Below are 18951 nucleotides of genomic sequence, written 5' to 3'. Positions count from 1 at the left end.
TTTAGCCAACTGTACTAGCTTAAATTTGCCTGGTATGGTGACTGAGAAAATTAATTTATGAGTGAACAAGTTAAGAAGTTAACGTTTATAATTGGAGAAATGAAAATAATTAGAAATGAAAACACTAATCTTAAAGGTTTTACCCCAAAATTGGGCTAACGGGCTAAAACAAGTGAATCGGGCCCAAGTCCACATATATAACACTCCAAACAATAGCCATTTCAGCACATTGCATTGAAAGAGTGAGAGGAAAATGGATTGAGAGAGAGAGAAGTGAGAAACCTTAACTCACTATTCATTTCAATCGCTCATAATTTTTTATCCAGAGTTTCGATTGACGAGTTGTTTATAGTCACGTGATGCTCTCGTCGAGCCTTTTGATTCTATCGAAACAAAGTGTTAAGTAATTCAAAATTTCTCGCCCAGTTCTCCCTTCTCTTTGAATTCGCATATCTGGCTTTGGAAAATTAAGTTTTCATGGTTTTGGTGGTTTAGGTGTAATCTGACTTGGGTGATTGGTGAGTTTTACCTCAAGCAATGTTGGACAAGGTAAGAAATCACTAAATCTTTGTGGTTAGTTGAATTTGATAAACTCTAGTGTTGATTTCGGTACAATGTATGAATTTAGATTGAATATATGTTGATTGGTGTTGAGTTGGTGATTTGGAGTGCTTGATATTGGGCTTTGTTGGCTGAACTTGGAAGCTTGTGGAAAAAGGAATCTTTGATAATTTTTAGCTTGAGAGAAATTGGCTAAGGTACGATTTAAGTTTTATTTAAATACCATATAATGTGATATGAAGTCCTAGGCTAGATACCCCTAGGAATATGATTGAATTGCATGATTGGATGAAATTAACATGTTGTAATTGATGAGTTGATGGATTTGATTGGGAGTGATAATTGGTTGTTTATGAGTTATTGATTGAAAATGATGAAATTGATGAGTTGACATATTGATGAGTTGATGAATTGGAATGTGAGGATATGATGTGAAATTATGATTGGGTTGGTAGCTATGAAGCACAGACACTTCGTTGAGTTGTCATGTCCGTGTGTCGGACACATTTTGGACACGACACTCATCAACACTTGTCCAATACTCGTGTCTACCATGTCCAATCGTGTCTTAATAAAAAATTCTTCTCCTGACAAACTTGGACACACCTAAATGCCATCACGTGTCAGCGTGTCCAGCCTTATTCTTAACATGTGTTCTTGAATGAGTTTAGAAGTAATATATATTATTATTTATTAAAACAAAATTATTTTAAATACTTTTATATAGTTAAAAGAAGACATTAAAAATAGTTAAAACATTATTTTATATTTTCATATCAATAAAATATCAAAATTTTATTGTAATTTATCTAAAAAATACTTTATATTTTATATATATGCCTTGTTTCCGTGTCTTATAAGATTTTAAAATTTGTGTGTCTGCGTGTTTCGTGTCGTGTCTCGTGTCCGTGTCAGTGTCCGTGCATCACAGGTTGGTAGTTATTGAATGATGATGGAAATTGTTGGAATGAATGATTAGGTTTGTGATTGAGTTTGAGATTGTAGAATTTGTTGTCAGTGAAATGAGGCTTTGATGATTTTATAATTGGAAGTTAAATTTCTAGGTGATGAATGGTTAGGATGGTAGAGAATGATGATATGTATGTTGAGACTATGTAGGGATTGCTTTAGTATAGTTTTGGTTTGTTTTGGGATAAAGAGTTTATGAAGTTTGAGAAAATTGAAAGATTATATTTTTGGATAAAAATGGATCTTTGACTAACTTCGGCAAGCTGTAACATTGTCCTTGGAGTTGGGAATTCAACGAAACTATATTTTTATGAAAAATTATTCAATAATCTTTCCAATGGTTTAAGAATGGTTGAAAAAAATTTTGTACAAAAAATTGTAAAAGTTTAAAAATTGGGTTAAGAAACTGAATTCTGCAACATATCAGCTACTTGAAAACCTGGTATGCATGTGTACACGAAAACACTCATGCGTACGCGAAGTTCTCTCACGTACGTGACCATGTCGTTTTACACTCATGCGTACGTAAAAAGGGACTTGAGTACGCGACCACCCCTGTTTTTCTGAAAATTGAATTTTTAAGTTCTCAGCCATTCTTTGATACTTCTAAACCTCTATAAACCCTGTTATGAGTCTAGTGTTGGTGTAATAAAAGCTAGAAGAGTTAAGAATGAGAATGTATGGGTTGATTTAGTGAATTAATGAAAGATGTATTAAATGTAATGACAGATGAGTAAGATTGATTATAATGAGAATGATTAAGATGACGAGAAATGAGGATGGTTGATTATGATTAAACATGGTGAGAATGGTTATGATAATGAGAAAAGATGATGATTGATTTTGATTAAGGATGATGAGGATGATCATGATGATGAGGAAAGATGATGATTAATTTAATTGAGAAAGATGGGAATAATTATAATAATAAGAGATGATTATTATTGATTCCGACTATGACTATGAATGAAGTGAAATAATATTGAGAATGAGTTTGATAATAAATGATGGGGAGTAGGGAGCCTGAGTTTGGTAAATTGATGACGGATTGGAGAGGTTGAGAATTCCCTCTGGATTATATGTTATATACGAGAAATGAAGATTATGATGAGATTATGATTGAGAAGTGTGACAGGCACTATATCCCAAGAGTATGGCGAGCACTATATCCCAGAATGAATAGGTGAGTTGAGGTTGAAGATTCCCTCTCTTGTGTTATGATTATAGTTGAGATTGAGAATTGATATAATGAGAACGATGGCTTTGTCCCTCTCACGTATAGGCAAGTTGAGATTGAGGATTCTCTCTCTTGCTGCGAGAGACAAGTTGAGGTCGAGGATTCCCTCTCTTGTTGCGGTGGGCAAGTGAGGTTGAGGATTTTCTCTCTTGTTACATCGGAGAATTTAATGGAGAGGGTTGAGTATTCCCTTTTATTCAATTTTTGGCTGTGGTATGAACGAATGAAGTTGAAGATTTCCTATCGTTACATCATAGTCTCTCTCTAACTGGGAGGTTAAGGATTCCCTCCTGAAAGGTTGAGGATTCCCTTTGTGTTGAGAGACGATATCTGGGTTAGCTACCGGGTGTGTCGGGTTCTTGCTGTATAATCGACAGATGAGCTCATTAGCCATAGAGTAGACATGCATCATTTGCACTTGATTGTTTTATTTGGGTTTGCTATTACTTTTGGTTTGTTAATTTGTGCATATGAAATGACTTTGTGCTAATTACTTTACTTGACTATACTTGTGGTTTATTTATTTGTCTTGCTTGTGTTTGCATATTTGAGAGGTCCCTCATGCTAGTATCAGTTGACGTTGAGGGCTGTGCTTAAAAGTCCACCAGGTGGTGTTTTAGCCAGTGAATAAATTTGTGAAAAAATAGCATTATCCGATGAATAAAAAAATAAAAAAATAAAATATATATTTTTTAAAAAATTAAAATTTTAAAAAACTCAATTTTTTATTTTTTGCATTTTTAAATTTAATAATTAAATATTTTATTTAAACTATAAAATGATGAAATGATTGAAAAATAGAGATAAATATTGAATGAGATTATTTAAGCTCCCTAGGTAGATGCAGTAGAGTGATTCCACTTGCTCCGGGTGGAGATTTGATGTGTTGAGATAGAATCACTGAGTTGGAACTATCTGAGGGTTGTTGTGGTCAAAGTTAGTGAATTATGGAAATAAAGAGGAAGAGGAATTAGAGTAGAATCCTTTAAGATAGTTGCCTAATCATGGATTAGTGGGAACCTAGGATGAAAAGATTGTTATGTGGAAGTTTAAGATTGTTTAGAGAGTTCCTATTACCTTATATTGTATTTATTTGACATGTTTACCGTATTGGAAACCTATGGGTCGGGAGTTCTCATTCCGTATATATTCTTTATTTTTCAGATGCAGGTCCTGGTGTTTCGTAGTGAGGTGGAATTCGTCTGGAAGACGGAAAAAATTATTTTACCTCTGCTTTGTATTTTGTTTAGAATCTCTCCCCTTAATTTGAAAAACATTAACGATGTATATGTATCTTTATTTTGGAAACCTTGCTTATAGAGGCTTTGATATGTTTGGGAGAGATAGAAAATATTGTTATCAACTTCTTTTAGTATTGTAACCCTAACCAACCTAAATTTTGCAGGTCATGACTAGCAGCTATTATACTTATGCTTATATATATATATTCTATTCTTCCTTTGTATCTTATTTTACCCCGCTTATCCGAACGCTTTTCATCGATACATGTGTGTTACGCTCGCATTTTCTTTTAAATCCTTTCAGGCTTCTCGGTTAATACTTCATTCTAAATTTTGTGTGTGTGTGTGTTACAGCGCTTGTCTTGGGCGCTAGGCTTGGGATTTTGGGCACCCAGCTTGGAGATTGGGCACTGGACTTGACCTCTTGAAGCCTGGTGCCAGCTTCTCTTGAAGTGCACTTATGTTTTCATAATAAATTTCATCCTGATTTTCTTAAAGATGGCATGAAAGCACAATAATTCGAAACAACTCCAAACATATGATTTGTCATAAAAACTTCGCTAAAAACATAAGAACTTTGATTTAATTCTAAGAAATATAATAAAAAAGAAACTTAAAAACAACTAAAAATACCTAGGAATCACAACTCCAAACTTAAACTTTTCTTGTCCTCAAGCAAAAAGAAAAGTAAATAGAGTTTATCTTAATGAAAAGAATTGGAGAGTTTATAAATTCAAGTCCAAATAAAAGTGGGGTTCGTAATGATCTCTGTGATTATAAGCGGGCTTCTCTTATCTTATGAGCCTTGCAAACTTAGGAATCAAGAATCTTCAAGAACTGAATTCCGGATTGTATTATGAAAGTCCTTTTAAAATTGTATGATCCTTGAAGCAGTTTACTTAGCAATTTAACCGAGAAAAGATGTTTGAAGTTCTTGACTTTAGGTGCTTTGTCTCAAGGTAGCTCTTAATGGGTTTACAATCGATAATCTCGGGCTAGATTGCCCAAGTTACCGAGTGATAAAGCACCCTTCAGATCTAATTACCCAAGTCTCTCTTTGACACAGTCACACCACAAGTATATAATTAGGAATTTGTTCATCCAAACATAGATTTTGAGAGCCTCTTTGAACTCTAAATGTTTTGTTTCATGGCAACTCTTTAATGTGGACTTTCAATTGACAATATCGAGCAAGTTGACCCAAGTTATCAGGTGATGAGACATTCCTCGAATTTACTTGTCCAAATCTTTCCTTAAAATAATAAGCATCACCGGCATATAACTGCCTCTAGTCATTGGTGCTCAGAGCCTTATAGCTTTAGAACTTTTTATCTTTCCATACCTTTTTTTATAACTGCTTCAAGGAATTAGACGTTAGAATCTTATAATATTCTCCAAAACTTTATTTCTAGAGATTCTATCTCCCTCTTTCTCAAGATCTGTTCAAATACTTTAGGTCCATGAAATATAATCATACTACTAATAATCACCACGTTTTAATTACACTTCCTTGTTATTCAAATTCTTTTCATTAAAAATCACTCCCGTTATGTCAGTGGATTGGCAGAGAACAAGTACAAGTTATAAGCGCTAAAAAGAACAATGAAAATAAAAAAAGAAACAAGATGTATAAAAAAAATAAAAACAAAGTAAAAGAAAGAAAAGAACACGAAAGAAAACTAACCACCAAAAATAAAGTAAAATTACCAAGTTTATTCATTATTATCATCTTCCTCATCCTCCATATCAACTGTTCCCTTGTTTTCCTACACACACTAAACTTAGAGAATTGTCAGAACTTTAAGTTTAAATGAAGAGGTATGTGTGTCTGCAGAGGGGTTATGATGAGAAAAAATTTAAGGATGGTGGTTAAAACATAGAAAATTATGCATGCAAAATTTTGAAACCAAATTTTTGAATTCAAAATTCTATGATGGAGAATGCCACTAAGGCGCCTGGCTTGCACCTTTGGCGCCAGGCTCAAGAGGAGCTTTAAACATTGACGTTGAGCTCCCAAAGTAAGCGTTGGACGCCAGCCCTTTAATGCCATGAAGGTTCCAGGCTTCATAAGATGGCACTGGGTTCCTGCTCCCCCTGGGAGTTCCCTTTGATTGGGTGCTAGGCTTCTTCACTTGGCGCTGGGTGCCAGTGGTGCGGAATTTTTAGATCCACAAACTAACTGGCAAGTGCACCGGGTCGTACCAAGTAATATCTCAAGTGAGTGAGGGTCGATCCCACGAGAATTAATGGACTAAGCAACTATGGTCAAATGATTCCTTAGTTAGGCAAGCAGAAAGTGATGTTTTGAGTTTCAAAAGCATTAAACAGTAATTCAAAAAGTGAGAAAGCAAACAGTGAGAATGGTGTGAAATCTGTGAGAGAAAACAATTAAGGATTCGGAGATGTTTACTTTTCCGAATTAAGTTTTATTACTAACTATTTTAATCTTGCAAGATTCATTTAATGGCAAACTATCAGTGACTAAACTCTAATGTCTTAGTGATTTAGTCTACTATAACCTAGTTAATCGCCAATGTCTTGGTCACTTAATTTCGATTAGAGGGTTAGGTTCAATTCTAGTTTATGGCCACAAAAACTCTAATTACCTAAAGTTAAGAGGATTATACATTACGTATCCCGATTAGTTCAAGTAATTAACGATTTAGGAGGAATTTACTTTCAAGCTGTTGTTTGTAACACCCTACCACACAGAGTTTTATGCTTCAGTCATCAAACTGAGGTGGCAAGGTATTATGACCTCTAAAGTAAAATCATATATATAATATAGGTGAAATGGAATTTTAAGTAGAAGCCTGTGAATAAAAATTAAGTAAAGTGTTAAATAGAAAATCGCATCACTCGCTTAAGCGATAAATATGAGAGAAGAATTCCAAAGATACATATAGTAAGGCTTCTGACTCAGCTCACGAAACTAGAACCGGCCAAAGAAAATACACACACACACACACACACACATATAAAACCCAAAAGAGTAACCCCAAATATATGACAAAATATCTATTTCTCAAAGTCAACTTCTAGGAGGGACAAAATATAAAATACAAGGGTGAAAAATCTATATCCATATATACAAAGTATAAAACAAATACAGTAATCCCAGGATAACCAACTTCGCTTGCAGAGGAAACTCCAGATGCTCATCGAAGTGATTCTCGACCTGCATCTAAAAACAACAATATCATATGAGGTGAGAACCGGAGGTTCTCAGTATGGTTAAGGTGCCCACATATATAATAAATAAGGTCCCAAGAAAGCCAGAGGCAATCCTAGACTGCCGACACTCAGATTATAAAACTTAAAGGTAATAAATTGAAAACCATAAGTTGGGTAGGTCATCTAAGGTTTAAACTTGATCAAAACCTAATCAAAACCCTCAATCCTCTGCCTTTCCTCTAATCCTCCAACTTCGATACACAGACAAGAAAAACAGACAAGTCAAGCACATAAAGAAAACATATATAACAAGTAGGAAGTTAGCAATTAACATGAATAAGTAATTAAGCAAGCCAAGGAAATGCACACCCAAACGAAATGCATATGATAAATGCCTGTCCTATGGCTGATGATATCATCTGTCGGTTATATAGCCAATCCGACATATCCTGGTAGCTAACCATGGACTGAAACACCCATGCAGAGCAAGTGGGTTTGAGATACAAACCCTTTGCTACTACTCGCTTAACCCAGAACCAGTGGAATAACCACTACTACGGCTACTACTCAAGCGGGTGTTCAAAAGCTCAACCTGGAGCAAGTGGAATAATCCACTACTGCTGTTACTACCCAGGTGTCATAATCACTAACCTGGAGCAAGCAGGACGAACTATCATCCTTGCTACTACCCAGGTATCTCAAACATACATTCATTCATTCCATCTCAGTTCAATCATCAAACATCATATCATTATGATCAAATATTCATCAATTGCATAACACTTTCACACTTCTCAACTATGATTCATCATGTTTTCAAGCTTTCTTCTCTTCCAAGATATCACTCCTTCCTAACTTCACCTGATCACTAAGCATACAACTAAGGTTTAGGGGCTAAAAGAGTGAAAATAGAGGTTTAGAGGTTCGAAATTAGGTTTTAAAACATAAAATTAAGTTTGCTAAAAATAGGTGTCACGCGTACGCATTGCCTTGTCCGCGTACACATACAATGCAGAACAGCAACAATGCTGAATGCTGCAGAATTTCGGCTTTACATATCAAACTTCCGACGCTCATAACCTTCTCGTTTTAAAATATTTTTCACTCATTTTTCAAACGGTGTAAACTTCACGGACCCAATTTTTATATGAAATAAGTTTGAAACAATTTAGGGGTCTGAAAACCAAGTTATGGCCCGCCAAATTTTGGCTAAAATCCAGATTTTCACAAAGTTCCTCAAATCTCTATTTTCACCAAGTTCCTTTCAAAAACTAATAACTCACTCCAATCTCAGCACTGATTGTGTACAAAACAGTCTCATACCTATTCCATCTCTTCCATCACATGCAAATACCCAATTCTTAGCATTTTCGTCATATACAATTTCACAAACCAATGCAACACAATTCACAAGTCATCCTACTATCATTATCATCATTTAATATCATCATCAATTGTCACAAACAACATATTCTCACAGACAACTCAACATTCAACACCTCATAATCCACTTAACCAATTCCATAACGTCTATTCAATAATTATCCTTAACGCATCCCAATCAACAATTTAATTCAACAACCAACAATCAATTCAACTTATCCTATGTGTTAACTAGCTTAAGTTTTCACGACACATTACATATTATATACGAGAAACCAAAATAATACCTTGGCCAATTTTTGCCTAATGCTCAGAACACCATAATTATCACCGTTCTGTAAATATCCAAAGCTCCAAATAGTGCGCCGGATGGAGTTCAATTACCACAGCCTAAATTCAGCTTACCGACACCACCAATTACTTCAAACTTTAAACATCTAATCTAATAATATACAATTTCATCATAATTCAACATAGGGTCTACTAAATTGGAAATTCACCAAGGTTTAGTAGCTTCTTACCTTACCCATGGACTAATAGAACAACACCCAAAAATTTTCGCAAGCTAATTCGATCCTAAAATATCAAAATATCAAAATTCTCAATTCTAAAACTCTTGAATTTCAAAACTGAAGAGGGAGAACCTGGGTGAGAAAAATTAGTTTTCTTACCAAATTAGTTAGTGAACTTTGTAGAGAATTCTGAGACGAACGCGTGGTCGCTGACGGCTCGTCAATTGGAACTCCAAATCAGAAGTTACGTTGGATTGAAGATTTGGGTGAGGGTTTGCATGTTTCTCCCCCTCTCCGTTGCTTTGCAGGGTGTTTCCTTGATTCGGGAAAGAAGAAGAGCTGAGTCTCTTCATATATAAGGGTTGGATTGGGCCTTGGGCCCATTATAGGCCCGGTTTGTTCGGTTCGGCCCGTTTGACCTAATCTTGGGCTAAATTCTTTAAAATTAGTGTCAAAATTCTTATTTTAATTAGTTTTACCTCACTAAATTATAAAATTCCATTTTCTAATTTATTTTATTAATAATTAATTTATTAACTAATTATTCACTAATTACTCAGGATTTACACCCTCTGCTGTTTCTGAAGCATTTTGGTATGCTGATTCAGGAACCTCCCACCACTAGATTCATAAAATGAAGCACAAAAGTAATCCTTGAAATTGAATCAATACATTAATTAAAATAAAAAAGTAATAGTCTCAATCCATAGAAATAAACAGAGCTCCTAACCTTAACCAAGGAGGTTTAGTAGCTCATGCTTCAGAGAAAAAATCAGGGTTCTGAAAAGTGTGAAAGTGTGGAAGTGAGAAGATTCCCCCAAAGGATGAATCTTTTCCCTTTTATATCTAACCTAATTTGATTTGAAACTAAAATAAAATAATAAATTCTAAATCTAAAAAATTTTGTTTGTAAATAAAAATTACAAAATTAAAAGATAAAACAATAATTAAAAGCTAAATCCAACTAAAGATGCTCCAAGAGTGAAGTTTGATCCGGATTGCCTGGCACTAAACGCCAGGCTTGGCATTTAGCACCCAAAAGGGGAAGAACGCTTCTAATCTTGCTGAGTTGCTGGCGCTAAATACCAGCTTGGCGTTTAACGCCCTACTGGGCAGCTCTAAGTCTTCTCTTTTCTTGCTCAAAACACTGCAAAATTGATTCGAATTTCATCTGAAATAATCAAAATACCAAAATAACTCAAAGTAGCATCCAAAGAGTATTTTAACCCTAAAATATACTTAAACTCACTAAGTTCTACTTTAATTTAACTAGAAAATAAGAAGAAAATAAGAGAATGATGCTCACGCATTAGCCAGCTCCCCTGGGAGTGAATTTGCTAGCTAGCGTTGGGTGCCATTTCTCCCAGGAGTTGATTTTCTCTATTTTCTTCACAGATTTTATGATTAACTAAAAAAAACAAGATAGATGAAGGAATTGGTATAGGATACTAATGGGTTAGGTTTCCTCCCAACAAGTGCTCTTTTAACATAATTAGCTTGACAATTGATGCTTCTTAAGATAGGAGTTAGGTCGATTTCTATCAATTTACTTTTTCTCCAAGATATACTTCAATCTTTGTCTGTTAACTACAAACTTTCTTCTAGTATTTTTCTCCAACATAGTGGGACATTTTACTTATTATGAATGGTCCAGACCATATTGTTTTCAATTTTTCGAAAAATAGCTTCAACCGTGAGTTGAATAATAAGACTTTTTGACCCAGTTCAAAGTCTTTTGAGAGGATTTTCTTGTCATGCTACCTCTTTGTTCTTTCTTTGTATAGTTGAGCATTATCATAAGCTTGATCTCAAAATTTATCAAGCTCATCAAGTTGAAGAAGTATCTTCTCACCCACTGATTTGGCATCATAGTTTAAGAACTTGATTGCCCAAAACGCTCTATGCTCCAACCCAACCAATAAATGGCATGCTTTGCCATAAACCAATTGGTATGGTGATATTCCGATTGGGGTTTTAAAAGATATCCGGTAAGCCAAGAGGACATTTCTAATTTTTTTTGGACTAGTCCTTTCTAGAGGAATTGATCAACTTTTCCAAGATTTTTTTCAGTTCTCTGTTGGATACCTCCACTTGTCCATTGGTTTGCGAATGATATGGAGTTACCATCTTATATCTTACCCCACATTTTTTAAGAAGAGCTTCGAGTTGTTTATTATAGAAATGTGTTCCTCCATCACTAATTAGTGTTCTTGGAACCCAAAATCTATTGAAGATTTTCTTTTTTAAAAATCCAATCATCATTCTAGCATCATCAGTAAGTGAGGAAATGGATTTCACCCACTTGGATACATAATCAACGACCACTAATATGTAGAGGTTTGAGTTTGAGGAGGAAAAAGGTTCCATGAATCAACTCCTCATACATCAAACAATGCCACTTCAAGTATAAAATTTTATGGCATCTCATGTCTTCGAGATAGGTTTCCAAATCTCTGGCATCTATTACATTTTTCAACAAAGGATCGGACACTCTTGAAGAGAGTGGGCCAATAAAGGCTACTTTAAAGTACTTTAGCCACCGTCATTTTTCCATTAAAATGGCCACCATAGTCTGAACTGTGGCAGAGTCATAGTACACCTTGGATCTCTTCTTCGAAAATGCACCTCCATATGATGTTGTTAGAATATCGTTTGAATAAATATGGGTTATCCCATATGAAGTAGAAGGAGTCATGAATTAGCTTTCTTCTTTGATTCCAATTAAATTCCTTAGAGATGATTCTTCCAGCCTTATAGTTAGCCATGTCAGCAAACCATGGTATAACTCTAATGGCTAAGAGTTGTTTATATGAGAATTCTTCTTTGAGGAGTATTTGTAGTGCTTAAATTTTTTGAGAATCCTAGATAAGTGGTCTGCTACAGGACTCTCTGTGCTTTCCTATCCCAGATTTCAACATCGAATTCTTGAAATAACAACACCCATCTTATCCATCTTGGTTTGACATTCTATTTAGCAAAAGATACTTAAGAGCAGAATGATTAGTGTAGACTGTTACTTTTGAACCAATTAAATAAGATCTAAATTTATCAAAAGCAAATATTACGGCTAACAACTTTTTTTCAGTTGTTGTGTAATTTTCGTGTGTATTGTTTAAAACACTAATTGTATAATAAATTACATGTAATAACTTGTCTTTTCTTTGCCCCAAGACTGCACTTATGACATAGTCACTAGCATCACACATTAATTCAAATAATGCTAACCAATCAAATGGGTCAATTATTGGTGCACACACAAGCTTGGCTTACAAAAATTTAAAGACATGTAGGAATTCTCTATTGAAAACCAATGAGACTTCTTTGATTAATAAAATACTGAGTAGTTTTGTAATTTTTGAAAAATCTTTTACAAATCTCCTATAAAAGCCAACATATCCCAAAAAACTTCAAATTGTCTTCACATTCACTGGTGGAGGTAAATTTTCAATTACCTCCACTTTAGCTTTATCAAATTTTATGCCCTTAATTGAGATCCGATGTCTAAGAACAATTTCTTCCATGATCATAAAATGACAATTTTTTCAGTTTAAAACTAGGTTTGTTTTCTGGCACTTTTTTAAAACTAGGGATAAGTGGTGTAAACAAGTGTTAAATGTGTCACCAAATATAGAAAAATCATCCAAAAATACTTCTATGAATTTTTCTACCGTATCAGAAAAAATAGAAAGAAGGGCATTACACAACCCGAAGGGCATTCTCCATAAATGAAAAATGGTGGGTGCATTACACAACTCGAAGGCCATTCTCCGATAGGCAAAAGCTCCATAAGAGCATATGAATGCGGTCTTTTCTTGATTAAAGGGGTCAATCACAATTTGGTTGTATCCCGAATACCTATAAAAAAAGCAATAAAATGCATGACCAACAAGCCTTTCCAACATTTGATCAATGAATGGGAGAGAGAAGTGGTTCTTCCTTATTTCCATGTTGAGTCTCTGGTAGTCAATACACATTCTCCCACCAGTGACCGTTCTCACAGAGATCAATTCATTTTTTTCATTAGAGATTACCATCATCCCTCTGGTGCACAAAATTGTGATCTCTGAAACGGCGCCAAAAACTTGGTACGCACGATCTTAATCTCAACTCTTTTCAGAACTCCACACAACTAACCAGCAAGTGCACTGGGTCGTCCAAGTAATAAACCTTACGTGAGTAAGGGTCGATCCCACAGAAATTGTCGGCTTGAAGCAAGCTATGGTCATCTTGTAAATCTCAGTCAGGCAGATTCAAATGGTTATGAGGTTTTGAGAATTAAAATATAATTAAAATATAAAATAAGATCGAAGCACTTATGTAATTCATTGGTGGGATTTCAGATAATCGTATGAAGATGCTTTGTTCCTTCTGAACCTCTGCTTTTCTATTGCCTTCATCCAATCATTCATATTCCTTTCCATGGCAAGCTGTATGTTGGAGATCACCGTTGTCAATGGCTACCGTCCGTCTTCTCAGTGAAAATGGTCCAAATGCGCTGTCACTGCACGGCTAATCATCTGTCGGTTCTCACTCATGTTGGAATAGGATCCATTGATCCTTTTGCGTCTGTCACTACGCCCAACACTCGCGAGTTTGAAGCTCGTCACAGTCATCCCTTCCCAGATCCTGCTCGGAATACCACAGACAAGGTTTAGACATTTCGGATCTCAGGAATGGCCGCCAATAATTCTAGCCTATACCACGAAGACTCTGATCGGGAACCAGGAGGCTAAGAGATACACACTCAAGCTAGCACAGATAGAACGGAAGTGGTTGTCAGGCACGCGTTCATAGGTGAGAATGATGATGAGTGTCACGGATCATCACATTCATCAGGTTGAAGTGCGAGTGAATATCTTAGAACAAGAATAAGCGTGAATTGAATAGAAAAACAATAGTACTTTACATCAATTCATGAGGAATAGCAGAGCTCCACACCTTAATCTATGAGGTGTAGAAACTCCACCGTTGAAAATACATAAGTGAAAGGTCCAGGCATGGCCGTGAGGCCAGCCTCCAAACGTGTACAATATGGCATAAGCTCTAAGGACTAAACATCCAAAGATGTAAAATAAGTCTCTAAAAGTAGTTTTTATACTAAACTAGTAGCTAGGGTTACAGAAAATAAGTAACTAAGTGCAGATAGTGCAGAAATCCACTTTCGGGACCCACTTGGTGTGTGCTTGGGCTGAGCATTGAAACTTTCACGTGTAGAGACTCTTCTTGGAGTTGAACGCCAGCTTTGGTGCCAGTTTGGGTGTTTAACTCCAGCTTGTAACTCAGTTCTGGCGTTTAACGCCAGAATAAGGTAGAAACTGGGCGTTCAAACTCCAGTTTGCGTTATCAAAACTCGGATAAAGTATGGACTATTATATATTGTTGAAAATTTCAGGATGTCTACTTTCCAACGCAATTGAGAGCATGCCAATTGGGTTTCTGTAGCTCCGGAAAATCTATTTCGAGTGCAGGGAGGTCAGAATCCAACAACATTTGTAGTCCTTTCAGCCTCTGAATCAGATTTTTGCTCAGGTCCCTCAATTTCAGCCAGAAAATACCTGAAATCACAGAAAAACACACAAACTCATAGTAAAGTCTAGAAATGTGAATTTTTCTTGAAAACTAATAAAAATATACTAAAAAGTAGCTAGATTCTACTAAAAACTACCTAAAAATAATGCCAAAAAGCGTATAAATTATCCGCTCATCACCCTCCCTTCTTTGAAACCACTTGTACTAGACTTACCCATGGGCTGTTGGAGATGTGATATATGATTTTTGCATCCCATAGCTTCATTACCTCTTTGTGAACAACCTCCTTCATTGTTGGATTGAGCATTCTTTGTGCTTGCACCACAGGTTTGGAATCTTCTTCAAGTAATATCTTGTGCACGCACATGGTGGGGCTTATGTCCTTCAGATCGTTGATTGTCCACCCAATAGTAGTCTTATGTTCTCTTAATATTTACAACAGTGTCACTTCTTCCTCTTTATTCAGTGAAGCATTTATTATCACGGGGTAAGTGTCCTTATCACCAAGGAATACATATTTGAGAGTGGTTGGTAGAGATTTTAACTCTAACTTTAGTGGTCTCTTTTCTCTTGGTGTTATTCGAGAGTATCCTTTCTGTTGAACAAGTGTCTGCTAGCTTCTCTTTTTTGTCACCATTTGAGTGTTATGGAGCATTCTTTAGGGTTCTTTTACTAAGGGCTTCTTGAATCAATTCATCAATCAAGTCACCTTTCATGCTTCTATCCAGCTCACTAAGGTATATACCCCTTACATTGATTGTCTCGCATTTTTCTATAGGATTTAACATTGTCTTACTTGAAAAAAGAATTTTTTTTTTTTGCTTTTCTGTCAAATGCTTGGAGATATGCTCCACTTACACTTCTAAATTTTTGATGGAAATTTTATGGTTTTTGAAGTTTATTCTTGTTTTTTGCCTAAAATTTTGGGTTTATTTAACAAACTCAACAGTGGATTGAGACAATCTCTCCACAACAAGCTCAAGAAAATTGACTTGTAGTTCGGCTTCAAGAGGACAGCAAGAATCGAATTGTTTTGGTTGATTTAAAGGTTGTTTATAAGCTTGTTCTTGATAAAAAAAAAATTGATAAGATTTGGTGGTTGAAAAGTTAAGGTGAACTCTGTGAAAATCGATAACCAAGAAGTTCAAAAATTGATTGAAAATCAAATAAAAAATTTGAAAAAAAATTAAAAGAAGGTTCGATTTTTAAAGAGGAGGTGTGATCACCAACACAGTTTATTTTTTAGAATAAGATTGTATTTTGATAAAAGATCGTAGTTAAAAATAGTAATTTTATAAGTTTATGCGTATTTTGGGTAATAAGCAAAAGTTTAAGAGTAAAATGGATATTTTATAAAATTATTGGATTAAAAGAAAAATATTTTAAAGTTTAAGGTTAAAATATAAATACCCCTTAAAAATTTTAGAAAGACAAAATTAATTTAAGAATCTTTGATTCTTTGTTCATAAGACACTCTGGGAATGGCGAGAGAAGAGTGCGGAGATAATTTATATTGTTGAAATGTAAGAAAGTAAAAGAGAGTGATAAGATAGAAAAGAAGAAAGAAAAGAAAAAATAAGAAAAGAAAAACACTAAAGGGATCTCCGTCACAGTAGAGTAAAGAACAAAGACTAAAAGAATCTAAAGAACTTCTCCCACAGGAGAGCAGAAAATAAAAAAGAAAATAATATATTAACTAAAGGGATGTCTGTCACACAAGAGCATATTTCTGCTACAGGAGAGCAGATGCCAAAGATGAAAAAAAAAACTATAAAAGACCGCTTTCCACATGAGAGCAGATGAAGCATGATTGTTGTTTGAGCCTTAGTGCCAAATGTATAATGGGGACGCCTACACATTATGAACTGTTTTTCGGATGTAAGCATATTACAACACATTTAAAAGTCACATTGTATGCGGTCTGGCCATAAGACATATATACACACTGTATGCATATGGAAAGTCATATCTGGGACTTTTGTCCGGGTAATGTCGGGAGCGGGTAGGCAACCGACACATGAGCTCATGGCTTGCGTAGGGCTAGACATGCATCATACTTGTTTGCGCGTATTCCTCTGTGATGTATTTTCTGTGTATATGTGTAAGTGTTCTGTATATACTTTATGATTGTTGGACTTCTGTGTTCTATATTTGTTAAGTTAAATGTATTCTATTACTTGTTGCAGTTGGCTAACAATAGTAAAATGAACTTAATTTCTAACCCCAACCCTACTAAGAACTCCCTAATTCTTACCACCTCTTTCCAACTTTTTTAGTTACAGGTGTGAAGGCTTTTTGAAACTGTAGAAGCTTAGAAGAGTTTGTTTGCAAGTTAAGTTGTTAAAATTTATTTTTTCCTCGTCTTGTTAGTTGAAGCTTTTATTTCAGACGGTTAGACTTGTATATGTTGTTTATTGATTAACTATAATGTATTACTAGTAATTATATGATTATTATTGATTGAAAGTCTTTTTCAAACAGTTATTAATGAATAAAAATAAAATTTATTAGCTTTCATCTGATAAAATTGGAACGTGATAATATCGTAAAGGCTTAATATTAAATAGATAATAAAAAAATAGGTCAATAACACCTTACTTTTAATATGATCATGACATGTTAGAAATTGGGTCGTTACATATATAACCACCAAGGACAAAACGGTAATTTTATCCCACATATAATGACACGCACGGTTACCAAAATAACCGAAATGACACTCGAACGATTACGAAAAGACGTAACGTTCATATTTGAATCACCTCGTGTACTCGACTTATTTTTCAAGGCATATTGTAAACCCAACTTGAATGAAAGAAAGTTACAAGAGATCAGGACCGACTTAAAATTGATTGAGTTAGACCTAAAGAAGTTTGGTCTCAAGAGTTTGTTCTCAAGTAAGAACACTGTTTATACCCTAGCCTACAACTAACCCTATGATATCTCGTATTAATCTAGAAACGAGATCTCAAGAACCTCCCTAATAAAAGGGAATAATTATCCACCATCAAAGGTGAAACCACTTTATAAAGTGGTTATCTACTCACCACTTACAACTATAAATATCCTGACATGTTAGGCATTCTTCAAACTCTATTCTGCATAAAAAATTTGCCTAAAATTTTGCTAACTTAAGTATCGAAGTCTCTTGTAGGTAGGGGTGGCAAGCGAGGAAGCCCGCCCCGCCCCAACATATCATTTTTTTTTACTTTTAACTATTAAATAATATATATAAAGATATAAAAAAAATCTCTTCTATTTTTTACTTTTAACTATTATAATTTCTAAAAGTATAAATAAATTATAATTTTTATATTCACAAACATTAAAGTCTTTGTAATTATAAATATTGTTCCCAAAGCAAAATAAACATAATCCAAAACATAATTATAAATAGTCTCTAAAACAAAATAAACATAATCCAAAACACTCAATTTTCATCTTCATTTTCTTGTAAGTTGGGTTGGGAAAAGTTGGGTTTTGGCAAAAAAAATTGTAAAAATACCCCTTGATAAAAAAAATACTAAGCCCGTCGGGGAAGCCCGCCCCGCCCCACCAAAGCCCGCGATTTAAGCGGTGCGGGTTAGTCAGGCTTTTACTATTTGGCGGTCCTAATTTCCTAGCCTAGCCCGTCTTTTTTGGCGGGTTACGCGGGCCGGGTCGGGTCGGCGGATTTAAGCCCGTTTGCCACCCCTACTTGCAGGTACCACTTTCTACCTTCATCAAGATATCAGACGGCGATACTTCAACGTCAAAAAATATCAAATGCTACTCCAAAAGGAGTTTGAATCTTATATTCAAACCCAAATCACAGTATTAAAAAACCCTTGAAACACTATTATTTTAGTAACTACTTTTTTCTAATAATGGCTTATTTTAAAAAGAAACAATTACAGTTATTTTTAAGGAAAGATGCTCAACAATTAACATGCATTATATTGCAATTACGTAAAAAAAAAAGTTTATTTCAAAAAGTGGTTCAATTAAATTTATCCAAATTAGAATATTAATGTGTTTCAAGCACTCTAAATATTCATTCCTCACTGCTACTATATTGGGCTACGGAGTCCAATTATTAAACCCAAATGCTAAGCCATCTTCCAGAAGAAGAAAGTACCAAGTTTTCTAATATTGCCTGGATCTTCTGTTTGCAAAGCCCAATAACCAAAGCTAGGGCTACCCAAAAGAAAAAACGGTATGGGCTTACTGCATTTGTTATTCACTTGAAAAAAATGAAAGGCCGTTTACCGAAAAAACTGAAAGGTTGAGGATGGAAGGAAAATAATCAAAATAATGATGTATCTACACTTGAAATTTTTTCTTTAAAAAATTTAAAATATCTATT

The 18951-nt window shown here is 34.8% G+C and overlaps 1 protein-coding gene across 1 annotated transcript in view; it reads left to right on the top strand.

The window, feature by feature from the left end:
• The window catches only part of LOC107648676, a 23456-nt gene continuing 4760 nt past the window's right edge, over positions 256-18951 (top strand). Inside the window, exon 1 of the mRNA XM_016352487.2 lies at positions 256-273. The gene's annotated coding sequence lies outside the window, so the exon portion shown is untranslated. The remainder of the gene's footprint in view (positions 274-18951) is intronic.

The sequence above is a fragment of the Arachis ipaensis genome, chromosome B06 (genome assembly GCF_000816755.2).
Source record: "Arachis ipaensis cultivar K30076 chromosome B06, Araip1.1, whole genome shotgun sequence".
NCBI classification, from domain to species: domain Eukaryota; kingdom Viridiplantae; phylum Streptophyta; class Magnoliopsida; order Fabales; family Fabaceae; genus Arachis; species Arachis ipaensis.
Note: the sequence above shows the minus strand (reverse complement) of the source record. Positions and strands in the feature narration are given on the sequence as shown.